Source organism: Mytilus californianus, unplaced genomic scaffold (assembly GCF_021869535.1).
Source record: "Mytilus californianus isolate M0D057914Y unplaced genomic scaffold, xbMytCali1.0.p SCAF_12, whole genome shotgun sequence".
NCBI lineage: Eukaryota > Metazoa > Mollusca > Bivalvia > Mytilida > Mytilidae > Mytilus > Mytilus californianus.
The window spans coordinates 33455299-33478844 of NW_026262604.1; the positions used below are offsets into that span (position 1 = coordinate 33455299).

Sequence of the window (23546 nt, forward strand, 5' to 3'; positions counted from 1 at the left end):
ATCTCATTTTCACTTATCCCATAAATCTCATTATCATAAATAATATAATATAATATATATTAAACTTCCAAAATGCCCAACATATACCAAAGGACATTAAATTTATTACCGATAAATAAACAAAAAATACAATAATATATGCAATAAAACAATCAAAATAACTGACATAAGTATAAAGAACTTATTTAAAAAAATCCTCTTCTTTAATTATTACGCTGTCTTGGAAAAACCCAACAAAAGTCGATATAACAGTCACTAAATATTTTAAATGTAAAAAAAAAATCCGAATTCTATGTCAAAATCGTCATGTTCTGAGGGATCCCTGCTGCAAGATAAAATATCTTCCCCTATATCCAACTTGCCCTCATTTTCCAGTGGCAGTCCAAGTAGTTCGCACTTCATCCCGGTCGACCTACTAAGCAGACCAATACAAATGTATGAATTGTTAATTTGTTGTAGTCCTGAAAATGCGTGAAATATTTGTCACTGGACGTAAAGGAAGCAACTATCAATTAAACAATATTTCTTTCGAGTACCTTTAAGCATTGGATCATACGAGATATATATACTGCAATCTGGTATAAAAGTACACGTGTGCTACTATACGCTTGTTGTAATAATATAGTAGCTTTGAAATATATTGTACCAAAACAACTAGTATATGAACAATAATTTTGAAGTCTAAAATAATACTTATATCACTTCACATCTTAAGTAACTTTTCAGTTCGTTAAAGTTGTTATGATAACAATGTAGCTGTCAAGTGTCTAGTCAAGACTATGGTAATATACTTATATAAAAATAAGGAGATATGGTATGATTGGCAATGAGACAACTATCCACCAAACTTCAAATGAGGTGGATGTAAGCAATTATAGGCAACCGTACGGTCACCAGCAATGAAAAAAACCCATACCGTAAAGTCGACTATATATAAAAGGCCCCCACATGAAAAATATGAAACAATTCCATTTAATTGGAAAATTAACGGCCTAAATTATAACAAAACAATTTACGAAAAACAAATATATAACCATTTTGTAGCCATTTTATAACCATTATAACCATTTTTGAAATGATTATAAGCAACTTACCTTAACAATGTACAATATCAATATAGTTCGCTATTTCTTTCTTTACGATTCTAGTTTAATTCTTACACTATACTTTTATACTCAAAAGTAACATTTTATTGACTAATTCTACCGATTTAAAAATCGTAGTTACCGTTTACTGAACATACACTGCGTTTAAAATAACCATTGAAAGTTGTGTTACTGAATTATATATCAACATGTGCGCTTAACCATTCATGTTAAAAGGTAATTTTGACGAGGATCTACATGGAAGGGGTCTTTAGTTTTAAATCTTAATGACAATTTTTCTTCATTCTTCATTTTTATTGTCCATTATTCTCTATTCGGTAAACCCAATTCAAACCTGAATTGAAAGTTTCTATTGTCCAATATTATATTAACAGATGTAGTTTAGGGTTTGATTTCACGGGTAACAAGGGTGAAATGTTCTCAGATACTAGAAACTGATCTAATATTTCATTGTGAATGAGTCTACATAGAACTTTATATGGTAAATTTAAACTGATTGTATTAATTGGATGTACATTATGCATTATGTCACGACAAAACGATCACAAATAACATCTGTTATGACTGTTTCAACTGCACAATTTTAAACTAATTTCAAACTTGACACGATTGCATATAGGGGAAATTTATGAAAACAAAACATGTAGTGTTAACGTGATTTAGACAATTATCCAACATTATAAGATGTAAAGATTTATAGATAACATTGTCAAAAGTGACGGACATGATTGCATACAGCGTGCCAAGTTCGTAGATTACATCGTTCCGACTACAAATATTTATTTATTCTTAAATTATCAGATCATTTGAAATAATTTAACTCAACCAATAAGGTGTCTCAATGTCGGCAGTTGTTTGGCGTTTAAATGTCGTCCAGTGGCAAATGTTTCAGGCACATTCAGAGTAACAATTTTTAATTTAATTCAAGTTATCAGTAGAAAACCAATACTTTCACATACATGTCCTGCGGTCTCATGTGGATAGCTCTCTCATTGGCAAATGTACGATATCTACTGACTTTTCATATGTTATCTTTCTGACGATATGGAAATATCATTAGTAAATCATAACTCATTTTATTAACGTTTTTAAAGTGGAAGCAGGATGAAACCGTTCGATAATACAAAACTAACATGCCTTATTTGGAATATAAGTTTTGGTAAATTTGGGTAATCATAGTTTATACATATATGAAAATTGTGAATATAATTTCCTCAACAACTGAAGAAACGAACCACCTCCATCAATTTATTTGAAGTAGACATTTCTATTGCAAAGCAGCATATTACTTTTTATAAGTGATTGAAATGAGTCAAAATTTTGACACAACGTTTCTGAAGTCATATACACCATATTCTGTGAAAATGAGCATTTTCTTAATTTTAATGACATCTCAAAATACATTTTTAACAAAAATAACAACAACAAAAAAAAGGTGTGGTCTATTTTCCGAAAATTTGAGGCGTTATAACTTTTCATCTAAAAACTAAAAACAACGGAAATAACTTTGGTTTGCAGTTTCTTAATGCGATTTTTGTCTAATGGACTTATCTCAGACTTTTGATTTTTGACATTCGCCACTACAATGAAAAAGTCTCTGTAAAGTCTTCATTATTTCACAGGTTATGCGAAAATATAATAAATTTTTGCAAATTTGAAGCAGAGACTAGAAATTGTGACACTGCTATATATATCATGTAAAGATGTGGTGCGTTATTTGTGTTGTTAAGTATATAATGACAGCAAATTTAATATACGTTTATTTTCTCTGAAAACAAAGAGGCTCGTAATTTGTGGTTCTACGTAATCATTTGAAAATACGGATATGTGGTACAAAACTATCCCACAGAGATCAGATACCGTAGATGTAAAGAGGTCAGATACCGTAGATGTAAAGAGGTCAGATACCGTAGATGTAAAGAGGTCAGATAACGTAGACGTAAAGAGATCAGATACAGTAGATGTAAAGAGATCAGATACCGTAGATGTAAAGAGATCAGATATCGTAGATGTAAAGAGATCAGATACCGCAGATGTACGCAACTTAAGGTCATTGGGATAAACATAAGCCCATTTTCAACTTATAAACCTGGAAAACTGCTCCTAACATACAAATTGACTTCTACATCAACATGAAAAGTATTGCAGATATAGTTTGTGTAGACCATCGCACTTCAGCGTTACCACCGTCGCACTTCGGCGTACAGAAACTATAAACAAGACAGCGTCACAATGCCACCATCGCATTTCAACGTAATCAAAAACTCACTTCAGCGTCAAACCATCGCACCTCAGCGTGACCATCGCGGTTCGGAGTACCATCGCGGTTCAGAGTCCTACAGATGTACGCAACTTAAGGTCATAGGTATAAACATAATAACCATATGGTAAAAACACTATTTTGAAACTTCGATATAAAAATTAGGAGATTTGGTATCATTGCCAATGAGACAACTATCCACCAGATTTTAAATGACGTAGATAAAATAAATTATAGGCCTTCAACAATGAGAAAAACCTATATCGTATAATCAGCCATAAAAGGCCCCGACATGAAAATGTAAAACAATTCAAACGAGAAAACTAGCGGCCTAAATTAAAACAATACAATTTACGAAAAACAAATATGACAGACATGAACAAAAGACAACCTTCTATTTCTTATATTCCACTTTGCTATGTGTACATTTCGAGTGGCATCATCGTACAAAATAATCACAAAATATAAGAAAGAAAAAAGCGTACAAGAAAATGAATTATGTCTGGTGTAAAATATATACACACGCTAATAAAAAAAGGATGGATCAAAATTTAAGCTTACCCAGCGCATTAATTGGAATAGTTTAAATGAGTTCGCCAAGAAAGAATTTGATATCTTTATAATGTAAATATCCATCAAATTTCAATATCGTTTCAACAGAACGAATTTTTGAAAATAAGAGAAATTTCACAGTGATTAAGATATTTTAATATAAACAGATATAGATACTGTGAATTTTGAAATTTTCTATCTATCTTGAAGATTAAATCTTTATTTAATTTAGAAATATGAATTATATCTTTAAATCGTAATCATAATATAATAAACTACTTAACACCCGTTTAAACTCTTCTCTCAAGGAGGGGAGACACGGGGGTGCTCATTTTTCTAAAACCCACATTTTTTGGTAATTTTCCTATTTCACCATTGTTCACACATTTTTCCGTCTTTTTCCAACATCCGTCTTTTTGATCCCCGAAATCCCACATCCCAAATATTTTCGACGTACCCCTATATCCCACATCCCCACTTTTTATCCCTAATATCTCACATTCCAAAAACGTGTCGCCAACTTTTACCACGTATAGTGTACACTAAAAGGAGTCTCATTCTGTTTATTTTGAAGATTTAAATTAAACTTCAGATTTCTAACGAAATGCTTTGTACAATACACGATATGAAACAGAAATTATCATAATCATTACATAATCAATTAAGTTTTAAAGGGAAATTGTAATGTGGAAAAAAGACGGAACTCAAAATAAATTGAAGTAGTCGGGAAGAAATTAAAGGAATATTGGATATATATAATTTTTCGTGATCACAACTTGAATGAATGTTTTCTTAAAATCATTAGTATGACCACAAACGGACTTTCTTATCAAAGTTTCCTTAAGAAAAGTTTGCATACATTAAATATGTTTTAAAGCCATTAAGAGCAAAAGTAAATACCACGTGTTTTTGTATACACACGTGCGATGTATTTTTGAATTAGAGAAGAAACTGAAAATTTTGCCTTTAGAAAATTTTGCATACATTAAATATGTTTTAAATCCACTAAGATCAAAAGTAAATATCACGTGTTTTTGTATACACAGTCACGTACAAAATATTTTTTTGAATAAACATTTTAGAGATTTTATCCATCATGTATTTTCTGATACCAGAAGAGATAACTATTTTAGAGATTTTATCTGCCTTGTTATTTTCTGATACCAAATTGTTTGAATCTTGATACTGTTGTTTTTCCCGAGGTCAAACTTTTTTAAATTAGAATTACAAAAACGTTTTTATATTTAAACAAGCGCTATGATATACACACGTTTTATACATCTACTGTTGAAAACTATATGTTGTACACTATATGTTCCATAGTTACATGTATTTCACCAATAATCATTGTTATATATATATAAATCTGATGGGTCGACCGGAATAAGGGACCGAACGTGCCCCAAAATATCATTCGTATTTTCAAACAGAACAATAATGTACACATCATATTGCCCGCCATACAGTCCCGTTGTCAATATCAAATTTTTCTTTGATCAAGAAAACATCCTTAAAGTTTTTAAAGGAATTTTGAAAGCGATCAAAAAGTTTGACGGTCAAATTTTCTTGAAACTAAGATGGACTGTGGTGTGAATTAACCAATCAGAGTCCAGTTTGGCTTAGATGCAGTTTTGTTTTTCAAAAACGATGGGCATAGAAACAACAGCGAGAAAAGAAGTTATGAACAAAGAGATTGACCCGAGTTAAACAGAAAAGACAACTTGTTACGGAAGTTGATTGATTTCGAGATTAACATAGAGTAGAGTAGAGTACCTCCAACAAACGTCTCACAGAATAATTGCATTACTCTTTCGCTATTTCTTCCGTATATTACCATTTTGAGGAGGCATGTTTTCTTTTGGACAGACAATTCTTACAATTTTTTGTCCTCAACGAAGTCAATCAATATGCAGTGAAGATAGTGTATATACAATGTAGATAGTCTCTAATTAATCTTTTTAGAATGGCTCTGATATGATTTATGATTTTATTAACTATTCATATGTTTCATAAAATAAAGAGGTTAGACTTAAATAATGTATTGTCTTGTCCTGTCTTGGAAAACTTTGGCAGGGCTTAAGTAAACACTTATAACAGAAAATTCATAATTATAGTCATTTAAATACTCTCAATATAACTTTTTTATATTCTTTGACACCTTTAATATCAACAATAACAAATAGATAACGCCCTAAATATTAGTTACATTTAAAACGGCTGAAATTAATGTAATCTTAAAAAATCAAATTTGACCTAAAATGTTTAAAGGTCGTTTGTACTCGTTTATTTTTTGTTGTTGACTTTTAATCCGTTTAAAAGTCCGTATAATAAGTGACACGATTAGAACCTTTCCAAGTCAAACCAGAGATTAGAAATAATAAGTATATATTATTGATTCTTCTTTTTCCAAAATTACTCGTCATTTAATTGTGTAAACAGTGTAGAAACAAATAGGAACAAGAGTGCACACGCTGAAATGTCTCGCCTTCTTTACTAATCATTGATATTATGTTGATAGTCCTAAATATAAAGCTTTATTACAACTGTCACATAAACTTAACATTAACCAAGTAAACTAAACATTGACCAATGAACCATGAAAATGAGGTCAAGGTCAGATGAACCATGCTAGGCAGGCATGTACAGCTAACAATTCTTCCATACAACAAATATAGTTGACCTATTGCTTATAGTTTAAGAAAAACAGACTAAAACACAAAAACTTAACACTGAGCAATGAACCTGGAAAATGAGGTCAAGGTCAAATAAAACCTGCGTGACTGCCAAATAGATCATAAAATATTTCCATACACCAAATATAGTTGAACTATTGCATATAGTATTAGAAAAAAAGACCAAAACTCAAAAAACTTAACTTTGACCACTGAACCATGAAAATGAGGTCATGGTCAGATGACACCTGCCCGCTAGACATGTACACCTTACAATCATCCATACACCAAATATAGTAGACCTATGGCATACAGTATAAGAAAAACAGACCAAAACACAAAAACTTAACTATAACCACTGAACCATGAAAATGAGGTCAAAGTCAGATGACACCTGCCAGTTGGACATGTACACCTTACAGTCCTTCCATACACCGAATATATAAAGACCTATTGCTTATAGTATCTGAGATTTGGACTTGACCACCAAAATTTAACCTTGTTCACTGATCCATAAAATGAGGTCGAGGTCAAGTGAAAACTGTCTGACGGACATGAGGACCTTGCAAGGTACGCACATACCAAATATAGTTGAACTATTGCATATAGTATTAGAAAAAAAGACCAAAACTCAAAAACTTAACTTTGACCACTGAACCATGAAAATGAGGTCAAGGTCAGATGACACCTGCCCGCTAGACATGTACACCTTACAACCATTCCATACACCAAATAAAGTAGACCTATGGCATACAGTATAAGAAAAACAGACCAAAACACAAAATCTTAACTATAACCACTGAACCATGAAAATGAGGTCAAGGTCAGATGACACCTGCCAGTTGGACATGTACACCTTACAGTCCTTCCATACACCGAATATTCAAGACCTATTGCTTATAGTATCTGAGATATGGACTTGACCACCAAAACTTAACCTTGTTCACTGATCCATAAAATGAGGTCGAGGTCAAGTGAAAACTGTCTGACGGGCATGAGGACCTTGCAAGGTACGCACATACCAAATATAGTTGAACTATTGCATATAGTATTAGAAAAAAAGACCAAAACTCAAAAACTTAACTTTGACCACTGAACCATGAAAATGAGGTCAAGGTCAGATGACACCTGCCCGCTAGACATGTACACCTTACAATCATTCAATACACCAAATAAAGTAGACCTATGGCATACAGTATAAGAAAAACAGACCAAAACACAAAAACTTAACTATAACCACTGAACCATGAAAATGAGGTCAAGGTCAGATGACACCTGCCAGTTGGACATGTACACCTTACAGTCCTTCCATACACCGAATATACAAGACCTATTGCTTATAGTATCTGAGATATGGACTTGACCACCAAAACTTAACCTTGTTCACTGATCCATGAAATGAGGTTGAGGTCAAGTGAAAACTGTCTGACGGGCATGAGGACCTTGTAAGGTAAGCACATACCAAATATAGTTATCCTATTACTTATAATAAGAGAGAATCTAACATTACAAAAAATCTGAACTTTTTTTTCAAGTAGTCACTGAACCATGAAAATGAGGTCAAGGACATTGGACATGTGACTGACGGAAACTTCGTAACATGAGGCATCCATATACAAAGTATGAAGCATCCAGACCTTCCACCTTCTAAAATATAAAGCTTTTAAGAAGTAAGCTAACGCCGCCGCCGTAGCCGCCGCCGCCGCCGCCGTAGCCGCCGCCGGATCACTATCCCTATGTCGAGCTTTCTGCGACAAAAGTCGCAGGCTCGACAAAAAGTAAAATAACAAAAATACCGAACTCCAAGGAAAATTCAAAACGGAAAGTCCGTTAACAAATGGCAAAATCAAATTCTCAAACACATCAAATGAATGGAAAACAACTGTCATATTCCCGACTTGGTAAAGGCATTTCCTTATGTAGAAAATGGTGGTTTAAACATGGTTTTATAGATAGCTAAACCTCTCACTTGTACATGTATGACAGTCGCATAAAATTCCATTATATTGACAGCAATGTGTGAGCAACACAGACATAATAAGTAAAAATGTCAAAAATTGGGGTTCAGCAGACAATATTATGGGAAAACATTCTGCTACAGTTGACTGCACGAATGACCATGATGTACTTAGCTCTTAAACATAATTGTGTGAGGTTATGGTGTCCATTTTGTACCTTACGAAAAGGTCAACCAGTACCTTTGAAGAAGCAATCCAAAATCATTATTTGATAATAATTTTGTTATTTTCTAGCGAGACAAATATAAAAATAACGAGCTGCGGTATAATTGTAAATGAGACAGCTATATCCCACCGAGACCACAGGACGAGGATGTATACAATAGTGAGCAAAAACGTATTAAAACAAAGCCGATTAAAGAATGACCAAATATGTTTTTTTTCACAAAATAACCTTATTTCAGCAGGATTTCCAGATGTTATAAAAAAAAACGTCAGAAATAAGACTGTTCATGATAAAAATAGAGTCGATCATGTTTAAAATTTGAAACAAATAGTCCATCGAATACAAAGCACCATTCATATTAACATAAACATATTGTCGTTCTTGATATGGTCCGGAAAAGGTCAGATTAAGAAAATTCCACCAATTTACTCAAATAAAGTCAATACACATCCAAAAACATCTATGTATGCACATTTTTGTCTATTTCCATTTTCAAGTATGTTGCATGTAACCTGTATTTATATCTGGATCATTTCTTTTTTGAACCGGTTTTTAAATAATTTGTAGACAAACTTGTCAAAAGAAAACGTATTGCTATTTAATTTTTCTAAATTTATAACACATTCTCCACGAAAAAAATATTGATATCCTTTAAATGCTTGAGAAGAAAATAATGTTTTATATAATCAGTTTTTCAATATTGTATTAATTATTCTTAAAGATATGCAAACTTACCGAAAAATAATATGAATAGGAATAGATCTATCTAGGGATGTAATTAGTATAATCCAATAGTACAATCAAGAAAGACGAATTCATATTCTTTAAACACCCGTCATAAATATTTACAATTTAAATATACGTGCAGATACGGTATATAAATTAACCCTAATGTGTAATGATGCGTGCAATAATACAAACATTTAAAACTATTTAAAGTCCATTCATTCGATCCTAAGGCCAAGTTTAAGGTTCATCAGAAGGAATTGAAAAATATGACTGTGTTAACACCACAAATTTTACTCAGAGTACAGATAAACCTGTGCACCTGAAAAAGTTTTAAAGCATGACAGGAACTAGGTAAGAGAAATTTGAATGCATTTTATGTTTCAGAAAATTAAACACTTACCTGGAATTTGAGATTCCTTTTTTTTAAGCCTACAGAAGGTGATAAAATAAACAAACACCTGAGTTTCATTTGATATGGTCCACTCATTTACACAGTTTAAATCAGATATCTATTGTCCATCTATTGTCCAGTAAATCAATACAATTCACTTCAATTATTTACAAAGGGGAACATCTTAAACATTTTCCAAACTTAGTTTATTTTGGCACCTTCTGTTGGAACGGAAAAAAAAAGGATTCTCAAAATTCCGAAAAGGTTATAATGTTCTGAAACATAAAATGCATTTAAATTTGGTTATCTTGTTCCTGTCATGCCTTAAAACTTTTCCATGTGCACAGGTTTGTCTGTACTCACAGTAAAATTTGTGGTGTATTACGGCCATATTAGCCAAAAGGTTATAATGAACCTTAATATACAATGGCACTAAAAGTATAATGACTTTAGATTTAGCGATGTACGTACATGTATGTGCACATGTATGGGGGTCTGGATAGGGTTTACAGATTAGAAAATAATGGACACAAGGTGCAAAATAAGGGGGAAAAATTAAAGAATAGAGAATAATGGGGTGCTAAAATATAAAGAATAGAGAATAATGAGCAAATTTATAAAGAATAGAGAAAATGGCTTAACAATTTGAAAAATATAGAATCGAGGAACCCTCACCCAAACCCTCGTGTATGACATATTAAAAAAAATACAGGATTCCAAGTATTGATGGGTTGGTGTTTAACGTCCATTGCAATCAATATAATTATATATTATAAATAAGAAGATGCGGTATGAGTGCCAATGAGACAACTATCCATCCAAGTCACAATGTGTAAAAAGTAAACAATTATAGGCCAAAGAACGGCCTTCATATCATATCTAGACGAGATCGTGTTGATATAATGTTAAAAATATAAACTCTGATTTGTATTAGAATGACAGCTGGGTTGATGTTTGACATGCTAATTAAAAAAAACAGTTCGCATGGAGTCTTGTCGCCCTACCAGGACACATTATTCTGGCTCCGAGTCCACTAGTCTATACTTTTACTCTTAAAGTTCTTAGTGGAGACCACTGGACGTTAGTCAACCAACAACCAATCAATCAATCTTAGCGGAGAAGCGGCAAATACCATTGTTTGTCTGGTTTGACGCGGCTGGGAATCGAATCCATGACCTCCTGCACTCGAGGCGAGTAGGCTGAAAATGTATGACTGTCTCATTTTTTAATTGTAAATTCGACTACAATATATCAGTGATCATCAATGTAGATGCAAATTGACTTTAACTTCTAAAATTTTTAAAATTTAATTTACAACATACTTACCGACCAATTTACTTCCTCCAACTCAATTTTCATATACATGCACATTTAACAATTTATCATTGTTCAAAATCAAATTACCTCAGTATTTTAAATTCAATGGTTGCTTTGTTTTGAAAAAAAATTAATTTTCTATTTTTATTTGACTTCAAGTTCAATTAAAGTAGTAACTCCCTCACTATTGAACTGTTATGTTAGAATGTCTGTTTTCTGAAAATAACATACTATCTTACAAAGCTTTATTGTAATTTCGTCGACAAATGGTTCATTTAATTATAATGCACTTATTTCCTCCTCCAAAAGAAAACAAAAAGAAGTAGACAGAAATTAAAAAAAAACATTGATTGCAATCAATAATCATAGTTTTCGCAGGGGTGGGGCGTACTTTGCCTTTGAATGTGGCCTCCCTAGTGAGGTCATTCAAGCTCAAGGTGACTGGCGTAGCGATGCCTACAAGTCATATATAGACCTATCTCTATCATACCGTCAGCAGGTAATGTAGGCTTTTACTGCGGCCTTCACAAAACCCTCTTAATATCTCTAACACACTACTTCTATACAGGTTTGGATAAATTGTTGAGTACCACAGTTTTACTGATCTATGTATTTTTTTTCTTTTGCCTATATTTTGCTATTATATGTTTGCATCTAATTGGAATTTATAATCAAACTGTGGATTACTTGGCTCAGGTTTTGTAGTTCGTCTTTTAGCCTTTTTTCTCTCTCTTGGGTGCTGTTTGGATTCCTTCGACTTATCGTTTTTGACTGCCTCTCTGCATCTTCTCGTCTTCTTTTTTTAATTTTCAAACTAAAAAAATTATATAAAACATGATTTTTATTTGTCAGTAAACAAAATGAAAAAGAGGCGGAAGATATTTATACCAAAAAGTAAGCACGAAGAAATACCGACAATATCATGGTAAAAAAAAAGAAAACACATACACAAAAAGACAAAAATAAAAAAAAAAATAGTCTTACAAACTTTACATAAAAAAGTTTTCGGAATTTAATGCAGGCCGTTAGTTTTTCTCGTTTGAATTGTTTTACGTTTGTCATTTCAAAGCCGTTTTTAGCTTGCTATGCGGTATGGGTTTTGCTCATTGTTGAAGGACGTACGGTGACCTATAGCTGCTAACTGCTACGTCATTTAGTCTCTGGTGGAGAGTTTTCTCATTGGCAATCATACCACATCTTCTTATTTTTTTATAATGAAATAAACTTGTCTGATAAATTATATATTTTGTAAACACCTCTATTTCAATATTACATCTAACTTTCTAAGAAAAATGAAAAATCTGATAATAATAATTGCTTTATTTAAAAATGACAGAGGGATTACCAGTATAGCAGCTTAGACTACATCTATACCTAACACTCCAACTCCTCAATACGTGACGTAGTTATCGGATACACGCACTTTTATGGGTACTAAATAAAAGAAAATGCCTATTCTGGTGTGGAATATTCTCCATCTACCAACCTCAATCAGTAACTTTAAGTTTGAGCATCTGCATCTATAAAGGGTGTGACAAAACCTATTGTTGGATGACATCAGATGGGTGAAATTATCGAGTTTTATTTCATATTTGAAATGAATATATCCGTTTTATTTGACTATCAAATCACGGTGTTGCTTAGTTTAAGTAGATCATGAAAGAAAAAGAAAAACTGAAATTTTCCGACAAAATAGGTTCTGTAATTGTTTTTTGAAATTATTCACTTTCTAGTTGAGTGTATAGATTGTTCGAATGTTTTAGTTTTTATCGAAATATGAATAATAAGTTATTTATACAATATGCATACATGCTTGACAGAAAATATAAAATTTATTCGTACCAGCTTTAGAAACTTGAAAAAAACGCGGCTTTCCAAGCTTTTCTCCTGTTTCGTAGCTAGGACATATACATTATATATTTTCCGACAATGCTTGTATATTGTTTTTATCGTGCAGTTTAGCATTGACCTTTAAAATGTTCATTTTTTTTTTAAATTTCCAGTCGTTTAATAAAGAAAAAGACATTGCTTAGACGCGGACTGCGAAGAGGACATCGAACAGAACTGTGACGTTGACAGTTATCTGGATGTATATATCCGTTCGCTCTCAACAGAAGCAGGACACTATGAGACTATACCATTTCAGATTTCTGTAAAACTGTATTTGTACAGTGAAATTGTCAATTTCACGATAAAAATAATTTTGTTAGTCCTCTGTAATAGATAACACCTAGGTTAGATCAAATGACAACTGTGAGACATGTGTTATGAGAGTGTGGATGGGATCCTTTCTGTTTTCCCTATTTTTTTTGTCCACTTCTCTCTATTCTTTATATTTTTGGCCCATTATTCTCTATTCTTTATATTTTTGGCCCATTATTCTCTATTCTTTATATTTTTGGCCCATTATTCTCTATTCTTTATATTTTTGGCCCATTATTCTCTATTCTTTATATTTTTGGTCCATTATTCTCTATTCTTTATATTTTTGGCCCATTATTCTCTATTCTTTATATTTTTGGCCCATTATTCTCTATTCTTTATATTTAAGTACTCACATATTCTTTATTCTTTATTTTTTTTTTTGTGCCCATTATTCTCTATTCTGTAAACCTATCCAGACTCTCTCTTGATCCTGAACGTGGATGCTTCGTTTTGATTTTCATTATGTATATTAAGGGAATAACTTAATGTTGAATATAACAAATTAAAATATTAAGTGTTCGTTGAGAAATTTTCAATGTCAGAATGATGGCGAATAAAAGACAGAATCGGGTACGGTCTTTCAGTCAGCAACATATATAACAACACAAAAAGCCTGAGGTCAACATGTGATTCTCAACAATAGAAAAGAGTTGGCAGCATATAAAAGTTCTAAATTGTCCTAAGACTACAATAGTTGAGGGTTTTGGTTTTTTATTTTTTTATTTTTTTTTTTTTTGGGGGGGGGGGGGTCTTCATATAGGTGGGAATGCATCTAACTGAGAATATAAAAGATGTGTCATTAAAATCATATTCCCAAAATGACAAAAATATTAAAGGCGTAAACACATGTTTTCTAGAACTTTAGTTACGCTTCAGTTTTAGCATGTTTAGATGTTTAGTTTTGTAGTGCTTTGCATGTATTTCAATATGCCTGAGTTGTATCTATGCATTTTAATACATGAAATGCGTTTGATAGAAACCGAATTTATGCAAGTGCACGTATGTACATGTATACCATTTTGATTGATTTTGAAACATTCAAATACGAAATAAAAGATGAATTTTGGTCTGTTTTGAAGGGTTCTTTTAACAACTCAATTTTCAAACAGTTACAGATATTCCGTAGAGATTTTATGCTGCTTATATATCTTATCTGCATGGTTTCTATATTAATGTTATGTATATGTTATGTATATTCCCAAGAACTTTTGTTTGTGCGGTTAAATGTAAACCGAATCAAAATAAAACTTTCGTATATAGAGGTATAATCGATGTGTTAACTGGGGCCGTTTAACGCACACACTCACGGTTCATGTATATTCCTACATTTCAGGTATCTTGCTATCCGTAGTGTTGATATCACTTCAGTCTTATACATGCTATATTGTGAAAAGTAGTATACTGACCCAGTAAACTGTATAAAAATACAACACAATGTTTTTGTCAACACTGGCTTTCTCCGTCTGGCGGGATGAAGGAGTGACAAACTAACATGGGTATGAATTGAAAACTGTCAGTTCCCAAAGTTTCTTGCCACTTTTAAGCAGAAACTGAAGCGCCTTGTCCGCCGAGGTCAATCGGGGAAATAACTAATGTATTTTTTTTAATATCAAGCACAAGACAGAATAATGCCGCTTTCTTGATAAAGCCAAGTTTGTCAAAGATCATTTTTCAATAAAAAAAATAACCTGTAATATAAATGGAGTTGTGGGTATGCACGGAAGCCGGTTAGTGTCAGGTTGTAGTTTTATTTCTAAGTTATAACGACTTAGCTAACTTGTTATAACGACTTAGTTTACTTGTTATAACGACTTAGCTAACATATTATAACGACTTAGCTAATATACTGACTGACTTTAAAAACGCAACACTCATTTTGTTGATTTTTTTTTCCACATCATGTTTGATTCTCATACATTTGCTATTAATGCTTACCATACTTCTTTCTCTTAAGAAAAAATCAACATCTGACTTACCTGTGGTTATTGAACATACCGGATTTTTGAAGTTGCACGAATTTCTTAAAGCGAAATTTGGAACCCATAAAAGATTTTTTCAGTTTGTTTTGCTTCGTGAAACAGTTCTTTCAATCATTGGCCACACTTAAATCAGTTAAAAAATGTTGCATCTCTATATTTCCAAGACTGAGGAATAAAAAACTGAAGCAGCCCATAAGAATACCGCAAACAGGAAAACGTGAACGTGCTGCAACCATACAGTTTGACTTCAGAAACTCGTCTTACTGTCCTTCCGACAACGATACAGGTAAACGGGATTTGTTACTGACCATCAATGACCAGATCAACATGTAGTGACTATGCAATGTCAATAGAATTTGATTACGCAACGTCATTTGCGAGACATGTTTACGGCCGCAACGTCAACTGCTTATCAAATTGCCGAATGCCATTGCGCACAGATTCATGCCATAAACGTTTCCCATATTCTGAACTGCCGTAGAATCGACTGAAGAAAAACATTTAAAGCCCTGAAGTTTCCACTGCATAATTGCCAAAACCCATTGTAATGGGTGGAACAAACGCATATTCAGAATGTGTAAAAGAGAACCCAAAACATGTGGAACAGAATTGGTTGATCTTTCTGACAATCATTTTGGCGTTTGTTTCAGGCAGTCATTGCTTTTGACGGTGCCACATTCATTCAAAAAATTAAAAAGAATAATCTAGTGTTGCGTTTCTAAAGTCGGTCAGTATATGTTATAACGACTTACTAACCGGCTTCCGTAGGTTTGTGTCCATGAAACAGAAACCAAATGACATAAACGCATGTAACCAAAATATGTCATGGAGTCATAATATATCAATACCTGTATATATATATTATCAAATATTATGGGGGGGGGGGCTCGGTGGCCGAGTGGTCTAATTAGTCTAACTACTGTATCACTAGCCAAACAACACCGAGGTTGTGAGTTCTAATCCCGCACGGGGCAGGTGCACTCGACTACAATTTTAATTGACTAGGTCTGTGGTTCTCTCCGGGCACTCCTGCTTCCTCCACCAATAAAAAGTGACCGCCACTAAATAGCACAATAGTGTTGAAAGTGGCGTTAAACACCAATTAATCAATCAATCAACTATTATAGACACCTGTCTGTATAATAAATCAATCCGTAAATCGTCCAAAGTTTCCAAACAGTTTTGAATACAGAAATAAAACAGAAACTAACAAGAATCTGTTATTACCATCACATTCCCAGAAATAAAATACAACCATTGACGAGGGTCTGCATGGGGGACTCTTAATTTCTGTATTTTAAAATTTTTTTGGTAGTTTTCGTTTACTTTAAAATTAACGCTTAATCTGTAAAATTCTCAGGAAAATGATTGTTGTATTAAATTTTCATGTAATTTAATGATTTTGTTTATTCTTATATAATCAGTATTGCATTACCTAATTCTTTTTTTTTCTACAGTTATTCTTCATACTATTGCACCCCATTATTCTCTATTCTTTATTTATTTGCACATTTTTCTCAATTCATTATTTATTTTGGGTCATTATTCTGTACTCCTTAAACCCAATCCTGAACTCATTGACGAGCTTCTTTTCTTGAACACAGGCACTTGAGTATGTGGCGACGTGAAACTATCTTAATAACAAGTCTTAGAAAGCACGTTTTGAAATCTTGATTAGTGGACTATTAAAAGGTACACATATTTTAGTCTTAGATACATGATTTTTTTATTAGTTGTTATTGGCTTTCAACTAGCTGTCAGTTACTGCGAGTACTCTCAGATCAGTACATAGTGTCTTTTTTGTTGTTAGGGATGATGGATGGATGGACAAATACACTGCCACGTCCGGTCTGTGTTTTTGTTTGATGTTTTCTGCTTTGTATCGATCTGATGAGTTAAGCCTTTTTCAAATGATATTTATTGTTTGTTCTTATGTTGTGCTGTTACATGTACACCACTGTCCCAGGTAAGGGAGAGGGTTTAGCGCTTACATATATGTTTAATCCAGCCACATTCTTTATATGCCTGTCCCGAGTCAGGAGCCTGTAGTTTAGTGGTTGTCGTTGGTTCCTGTCTGTCATATTTGTTTTTCGTAAATTGTTTTTGTTATATATTAGGCCATAAGTTTTCTCAATTGAATTGTTTCATATTTTTCATGCGGGGGCCTTTTATAGCCGACTACACGGTATTGGTTTTTCTCATTGTCGAAGGCCGTATGGTTGCCTATAATTGCTTACATCCACTCCATTTGAACTTTGGAGGATAGTTGTCTCATTGGCAATCATACCACATCTCCTTATTTTTATATAAAGCCAATTACAACTAAATAATAAATAATGTTCTCCCAGACTAAAGTATCAATCATCACACATCCAACGAATTTAATTTAAAAAAGTCATAAACAGTCTGATAAACGCATGACCTTGTGCAATGCCAAAATATAAGCACACAGGCCTGGAAGGTAACGAAAAGGGTCACTCTCCCGTGAATCCGAAAATTCTGATTATAAAATTCAATAAAATTATGTCGTTTCTAATAAAATATTTTTGGTCAAGCCTATATTTTTCTTTTCGCATTGCATCAGCTCTATAAACAGCTTTTAAACGTGTCGACTTTTGAAATCCCTTTCTGCTGGAAAGACACTCTAAAAAACGGTAAAATAGATAACTATAACACAAGTTGCAAAAATAAAAATAAAACATAGTATACCGTATCAAAGATATGCGTGTAGCTACAGTTTCTGTGTTGTTGTTGGGTTGCTGGTCATATGTCAACAAAGTCGTTGATGATGTTGAATTGGTGGTGAAACGGAAACTAATTGTATTACTTGATAAATATCTAACTTTAAGTCGCGATATATAATTTATTTCCTCTGCCAAACGTTTATAATTACAAATGAAACATATCAGTCGTACTAATGAATCCAACACTTTCAAATATTTCAAGAAGTGGGGATTGCCTCCCCTGACTCACTGCAATATAATATAATGGACGGTCTATGAATTGTTCGAAATACATTATATAGTATCAGAGTATTGAATCATTCTTGTACGGGAAGGGATTTGTATAGGCTTGGCTTTGGTCAAACCCTTTGTTTAAATGTACGTTTGATGTTTGAACAATACTTTGAATTGAATTGAACTGTCTGCATCCAATTGAATGTTATGTAATATTTTTCAACCAATGTTTATACAAAGACTAATTTGTAACAATACTCTAATTAAAATGACACTTCACAACCAGTAGCTAAAAGTGACAGCTTGTGCAAATTAATTAATATAGTAGATATATATAATTGACCATATATAAATCGCAGTATACATGTTTTACATTTGTGATTTTTATATTATTTTTCACACCTTTAGTATGCACTTACAATTCAAGTTTTTCCTATGCATTCAATTCAAAGTATTTTATATAAAAATCAAACGTAAAATTGACAAACACGTGAAAGGCGTAGCCTATACAAAACTAAAGATGGATTAAAAAATCTGTTCCATTTTAATATATATTTATATATATATATATAAGTTATATATCATTCATTATCACAGTAAGTTAGGTGGGGTAATCCTTCTTGAAAGGTTTTGTATATATACTAAATTATAAGTATTGAACTTACCAGTTCACTACTTTGAATAAAAAAAAATTATCACATAAGTTAAATAAAAACTGTCAAATGATGTTTACTCAATTTTACTAACTCACTGAAATAAAGTTGTTGTACTTCTATATATAATAAAAATCATTGCCCTTTCTTTTGCTATACATACTTAGACATATCAGCCAAAATCTAAACACCAACGAACATGTATGGCCCTAGCTTGTCATGGCTGAAAAGCCTCAATGTTCCAGACTTTTATAAGTTCGACTTGTTTAGACGAGTGGGCTTTCTTCCGAAGTAAAACTACAGTTGTATTTCAAGGCATTGGGAAATACAACAAGTTTTGGCCATTCAAATATCTTTGTCATTCTTAAAATTGTCTGCACGTTTGTAACCAGTTGAGAAAGTGAACATTTAATTTTTGGGGCCCTTTATAGGTTGCTGTTCGGTGTGAGCCAATGCTCCGTGTTGAAGGCCGTACCTTGACCTATAATGGTTTACTCTTATAAATTGTTACTTGGATGGAGAGTTGTCTCATTGGCACTCATACCACATCTTCCTATATCTATTTAAATAGTGAGCTCATGTTTCTGAAAATGATTTATACGTGTAACAATAGGTGGGATATTAAATGGATTAGCACTGATGCACGTACATTCTAATTTACACTTAGACCTTGACCAAAGTGACCTTGGTATGTTATCGTATTCACTTTGCCTCGCAGACATCTAAGGAGCATGATGATGATGACGGATAACCAATTAACGTCCAGTAGCAAATTAAATGCACATTCAGGATGAAAACCTGGTAATATGATATAAGTATAAACCCTGCATTGTACTAGACCGACACGTTGAGTCGCATTTTGAACGTGCTAGTTCACAAGGAAACAGTCCACAGGAAGACATGTCGTCCTAACCGGACACATTATTCTGACTCTGAGCCAATTAGTCTTTGATCTTACTCCTATTTGCTGCGTGCTGAGGAGAGAAGCAGCAATTACGAATTTTCAATTCGTTGGTTTGATCAGCCAGGGTTGGACCCTCGACCTCTCTCTCTCGGGGCGAGCATGCTACCACAAAACCACCGAGGCGATCAATGAAAAATAAAATTGGAATCTTGTAAAGCATGTATAACCATTTGTTTTGTCACCATCTTAATGAACTTAATATCAATAAGAAAATAAAATATTTTAAAAGTTCGTTTTAGGTGACAACCTCCAAAAAATATCTGCATCCGCTCCTGTTTATAACATTAGTGTTTATAGAAAAAATGCATCACCTTTCACAAAACCCTTGAAAATAAAATGTTACTTACAACATGAAAATCGTAAAGACAAGACATACATACATACTTAAAACCATGTTTAGGAAAATCCAGGTTTAAATGAAATATAAACAGACTCATTTTGTCAGGATACATAAGCAAAATGGGTCTTTTGCAAAACCAAGAACACACCGTACAGCAAAAGATAAAAAAAAAATAAACGAAACAAATAACAAACAACAATAAGTAACCTGTAAGCTTCAAACTTTAAATTATCAATTTTCTGTTTATCCCCAAAAGTTGCAGACGCAGTGATGAGAACAACACCAATAACAGTTTTAATCTGTTAAGCCAAATAAATCTTTAGTCAATAAATCTATGAAGAAAGCCAAAAAGTAAGATTTGAAGAACAATTCTTCATCTTGTTAGCTTTATAAAGGATATTACAGTAAAAAGTTGAATGCTAAATACCACTTTTATAGCAAAACGATTTATCTCGATTATTAGTACGGTGACAAATAAGGTAAATTTGAAAATTTAATGGACCGAAATACCTCACGGCTAATTTTGGTCTTATTTTGTAGATAAATATAATATTCTTTGATTAAGGCGTGTCGTAGAGTGCCAAAGTGGTGCCGATTTTTGAAAACTGCGGTCAAAGGTTTAAAGGGGGGATTTTTAAAAATCGCAAATTTTAGACATTTTGGACAATTTCTCGGTAGTCTCTCATGTTAACTGAGAAATTTTTTCCATGGAAGCATGCGCTAGGAATAATACACGAATACAGCTAGTCATATTTATGTCTGATTACCAGAGATTAGTAATACATACTCTCGCTTGCAACATGTTAGAAAATGAAACAAATATCTTTATGTACGGAAATTATTGACAAAAAATATTCATAATTAAGATTTAGCTATGCAATAATATATGGCCACATATGAAGATATTTTTGGGAAAGTTTTGTTAAAATGCCATAAAGAACAGAGGAGAAATAAGAACTGTAAAGATAACACCCGGTCCATGATGTTATGAAAAAAAATGATGAAATTCTTGGCTGATTATTTAAACTTAAAAGGATGTTAGAACTATAAAAATTAGTCTTTATGTTCATGACACTATAGTATATGAAGTTTGTTTTTATGTTAATAAATAAATCAGTACCGTAGTAGACCAATAGCACTTTGAGAAGATGTGTCCCCCTTTTTTATGAAACAACGACAGGCATGGTTGTCGTTTGTTGATGTGGTTCATAAATGTTTCTCGTTTCTGGTTTTTTATATAGATTAGACCGTTGCAATGGTTTTACACTAGTCATTTTTTGGAGCCCTTACTGTTCGGTGTGAGCCAAGGCTACGTTTTGAAGACCGTACTTTGACTTATAATGGTCAACTTTAACAAATTATGACCTGGATGGAGAGTTGTCTCATTGGAACTCATACCACATCTTCTTATATCTATAAACAATGGAATATATAGCAGACTTGAAAGCCCGATATATATGTGAACTACAAACAAAGATTCACAGGGATATTACGCTTCAAAAGTTGCTGTCTATGTTTAATTATAATACACTAACACTAGACATCAACATGCACATCAATTTGAAAAGGTAACGGAATACTAGAAAAAAAAGTGGATGTCATTGTATGGCGCCGACAAAACTCATGAGTTTATTCAGATCACAATGTACTGATTGACCATTGCTTCTGGGGTCATTTTGATCCGCGGTGAATTGATTTTCACTGCAACATATGTGTCAATATAAGAACCAGCAAGAATGACAAATTTTAATACATGCATGTTTTCCCCGACCCCTTGTAATTGTCTTCCTTTGCCAATTTCGATTAGAGAAGACGTGTCGCATCCTCTAAGAGCGCGAGCTGCTGTTGGTGTGCCAGACATCAGGGGTCCAATAACTTTTAAAAAGTTGCATATGTCGTGAATAGGTAAAAACTGTTTTGTGGCTTTGGTTGAAGAAACGCCTCCAGTCTAAAATCAAAATTCAACATGTTTGACATCTGAGGAAAAGACCTTATTAGAAATAAAACATAACTGTCATGATTTTAATATGATGCAACCCTTGGAATAACTTTTCAATATTTGTTCATTGGCAAAAAGAGGCGGCAGAATAATTCCTATATCTGCCTCTTCAGTCACTTACAGATCCTACACAAAATTGCTTCACAGTCTATAGATGTTGAAAAGATCCCGCTAGAAATATTTCGTCATTTTCTTGCAAATCACAATCATTGTAGTGTGATAGTGCATAGTTACAATGTACCTACAAATCTTATCAACCCAAGTTTATTTTCATGCGCACAAAGAAATTTCTTACAATCTCTAATTGATCTGCATTCAATGACTTGAAGAACAATTTGGATCTACCACCATTTGAAATAAACCTTATTGTCCCTTTGACGCCTTTAATAGCTGACTATGTGGTATGGGATTTGCTCATTGTTGAAGGTCGTGCGGTAATCTATAGTTGTGAATATCTGTGTCATTTGGTCTCTTGTGAAGAGTTGTTCCATAGGCATTCAAACCACATCTTCTTTTTATATACTAGTACACCAATGTCCGATGTAAGGAGAGGGTTAGGCACCCGCTGACATGTTTAACCTCGCCACATTCTGTATGTGGCGGCCCCAAGTCAGGAGCCTATTATTCAGTGGTTGTCATTTGTTGCTGTTACATTTTTGTTGTTCGTTTATTATTTTGTACATTAATTAGGCCGTTGTTTTTCTCGTTTGAATTGTTTTACATTTGTCAATTCGGGCCCTTTATTGCTGACTATGCGGTAAGGGTTTTGCTTATTGTTGAAGGCCGTACGGTGACCTATAGTTGTAAATGTATGTGTATTTTTTGGTCTTTGTGGAGATTTGTCTAATTGGCAATCATACCACATATTTTTTTTTAATTGGTTTTAAAGCAGTCATTGGACAAATCTCAATAACTGTTGTACCATTTTACATAAATACTTCGGACAATACCAATACCATCTATCTGATCAGGGGTGTACTGGTTTTTCATAAAGGAATATCACACACTTAGCTAAAGTATGCATTTCCGTTCAGTATCAAATGAGAGTGCATTGTAATCATTATCCATTTGAAAATAATTGTCGTCTACTAACCAGGCAAAATATTTATCAGAGAGGTTGGAATACATTGTAAAGTTAGCAATAATTTGAAATTTCGAACGATCGTAAATAGCTTTTCACATTTTCTTTTTCGCAAAATGCAATATATGTAAACATATGTAGCTGGCAAACTATACGA

The 23546-nt window shown here is 33.1% G+C and overlaps 1 protein-coding gene across 2 annotated transcripts in view; it reads right to left on the bottom strand.

Annotated features, from left to right (window-relative positions):
* The window catches only part of LOC127721731 (NADPH oxidase 5-like), a 50500-nt gene extending 39228 nt beyond the window's left edge, over nucleotides 1-11272 (bottom strand). The window contains exon 1 of one of the 2 annotated variants that reach the window (XM_052228532.1): nucleotides 11221-11272. The gene's annotated coding sequence lies outside the window, so the exon portion shown is untranslated. Of the gene's footprint in view, nucleotides 1-9509; nucleotides 9648-11220 lie in introns of those variants that run through there. The other variant, XM_052228531.1, reaches the window with a different exon arrangement.
* Nucleotides 11273-23546: the final 12274 nt, after the last annotated feature.